The sequence below is a fragment of the Capricornis sumatraensis genome, chromosome 5 (assembly GCF_032405125.1).
Source record: "Capricornis sumatraensis isolate serow.1 chromosome 5, serow.2, whole genome shotgun sequence".
NCBI lineage: Eukaryota > Metazoa > Chordata > Mammalia > Artiodactyla > Bovidae > Capricornis > Capricornis sumatraensis.
The window spans coordinates 7,385,710-7,388,524 of record NC_091073.1 but is presented as its reverse complement, the minus strand read 5'-3'; the positions used below and the strand labels follow the sequence as shown (position 1 = coordinate 7,388,524).

General features: G+C 40.0%; 1 pseudogene; it reads right to left on the bottom strand.

Annotated features, from left to right (window-relative positions):
- Positions 1-1,487: 1,487 nt before the first annotated feature.
- LOC138079831 (craniofacial development protein 2-like) lies at positions 1,488-2,402 on the bottom strand (annotated as a pseudogene).
- Between the last annotated feature and the right edge of the window lie 413 nt (positions 2,403-2,815).

The following is a 2,815-nucleotide window of genomic DNA, read 5'->3' as shown; positions in this document are numbered from 1 at the left end:
GCCCAAAAAATAAAGTCTGACACTGTTTCTACTGTTTCCCCATCTATATCCCATGAAGTGATGGGACCAGATGCCATGATCTTCATTTTCTGAATGTTGAGCTTTAAACCAACTTTTTCACTCCCCATTTTCGCTTTCATCAAGAAGCTTTTTAGGTGTTCTTCACTTTCTGCCATAAGGGTGGTGTTGTCTGCATATCTGAGGTTATTGATATTTGTCCCGGCAATCTTGATTCCAGCTTGTGATTCTTCCAGTCCAGCGTTTCTCATGATGTACTCAGCATATAAGTTAAATAAGCAGGATGACAATATACAGCCTTGACATACTCCTTTTCCTATTTGAAACCAGTTTGTTCTTCCATGTCCTGTTCTAACTGTTGCTTCCTGACCTACATACAAATTTCACAAGAGGCAGGTCAAGTGGTCTGGTATTCCCATTACTCTGAGAATTTTCCACAGTTTATTGTGATCCACACAGTCAAAGGCTATGACACAGTCAATAAAGCAGAAATAGATGATTTTCTGGAACTCTCTTGCTTTTTCCATGATCCAGCAGATGTTGGCATTTTGATTTCTGGTTCCTCTGCCTTTTCTAAAAGCAGCTTGAACATCAGGAAGTTCACGGTTCACGTATTCCTGAAGCCTGGCTTGGAGAATTTTGAGCATTACTTTGCTAGCATGTGAGATGAGTGCAGTTTTGTGATAGTTTGAGCATTCTTTGGCATTGCCTTTCTTTGGGATTGGAGTGAAAACTGACCTTTTCCAGTCTTGTGGCCACTGCTGAGTTTTCCAAATTTGCTGCCATATTGAGTGCAGCACTTTCACAGCATCATCTTTCAGGATGTGAAATAGCTCAACTGGAATTCCATAACCACCACTAGCTTTGTCTGTAGTGATGCTTTCTAAGGCCCACTTGACTTCACATTCCAGAATGTCTGGCTCCAGATTAGTGATCACACCATTGTGATTATCTGGGTTGTGAAGATCTTTTTTGTACAATTCTGTGTATTCTTGCCACCTCTTCTTAATATCTTCTGTTTTTGTTTTATCCATACCATTTCTGTCCTTTATCAAGCCCATCTTTGCATGAAATGTTCCCTTGGTATCTCTAATAGTCTTGGAAACATCTCTAGTCTTTCCCATTCTGTTTTGGTCTTCTATTTTTTTTCATTGATCACTGAAGAAGGCTTTCTTATCTCTTCTTGCTATTCTTTGGAGCTCTGCATTCAGATGCTTATATCTTTCCTTTTCTCCTTTGTTTTTCACTTCTCTTCTTTTCACAGCTATTTGTAAGGCCTCCCCAGACAGCCATTTTGTTTTTTTGCATTTCTTTTCCATGGGGATTGTCTTGATCTTGGTCTCCTGTACAATGTCATGAACCTCATTCCATAGTTCATCAGGCAATCTATCTATCAGATCTAGGCCCTTAAATCTATTTCTCACTTCCACTGTATAATCATAAGGGATTTAATTGCAGTCATACCTGAATCGTCTAGTGGTTTTCCCTGTTTTCTTCAATTTAAGTCTGAATTTTTTAATAAGGAGTTTATGGTCTGAGCCACAGTCAGCTCCTGGTCTTGTGTTTGTTGACTGTATAGAGCTTCTCCATCTTTGGCTGCAAAGAACATAATCAATCTGATTTCAGTGTTGACCATCTGGTGATATCCATGTGTAGAGTGTTCTCTTGTGTTGTTGGAAGAGAGTGTTTGCTATGACCAGTGCATTTTCTTGGCAAAACTCTGTTAGTCTTTGCCTTGCTTCATTCCGCATTCCAAGGCCAAATTTACCTCTTACTCCAGGTGTTTCTTGACTTCCTACTTTTGCATTCCAGTCCCCTATAATGAAAAGGACATCTTTTTGGGGTGTTAGTTCTAAAAGGTCTTATAGGTCTTCACGGAACTGTTCTACTTCAGTTTCTTCAGCATTACTGGTTGGGGCATAGACTTGGATTACTGTGATGTTGAATGGCTTGCCTTGGAGATGAACAGAGATCATTCTGTCGTTTTTGAGATTGCATCCAAGTACTGCATTTTGGACTCTTTTGTTGACCATGATGGCTACTCCATTTCTTCTGAGGGATTCCTGCCAGCAGTAGTAGATATAATGGTCATCTGAGCTAAATTCACCCATTCCAGTCCATTTTAGTTTGTTGATTCCTAGAATGTTTACCTTCACTCTTGCCATCTCTTGTTTGACCACTTACAATTTGCCTTGATTCATGGATCCGACATTCCGGGTTCCTATGCAATATTGCTCTTTACAGTATTGGATCTTGCTTCTATCACCAGTCACATCCACAGCTGGGTATTGTTTTTGCTTTGGCTCCATCACTTCATTCTTTTTGGAGTTATTTCTCCACTGATCTCCAATAGCGTGTTGGGCACCTACTGACCTGGGGAGTTCGTCTTTCATTATTCTATCATTTTGCCTTTTCATACTGTTCATGGGGTTCTCCAGGCAAGAATACTGAAGTGATTTGCCATTCCCTTTCCCAGTGGACCACATTCTGTCAGACGTCTCCACCATGACCCGCACACCCATCTTGGCTTGCCCTGCAGGCATGGCTTAGTTTCATTGAGTTAGACAAGGCTGTGGTCCTAGCGTTATTAGATTGACTGGTTTTCTGTGAGTATGGTTTCAGTCTCTCTTTAGTTCCTCTTTATTTTCTGCCATTAGAATGCTATCATCTATATATCTGAGGTTGCTTATATTTCTCTGGGCAATCTTGATTCCAGTTTGTGATTCATCCAGCATGACATTTCACATAATGTACACTGAAATAAATATAAATACATATCCTATAATTACATATACAC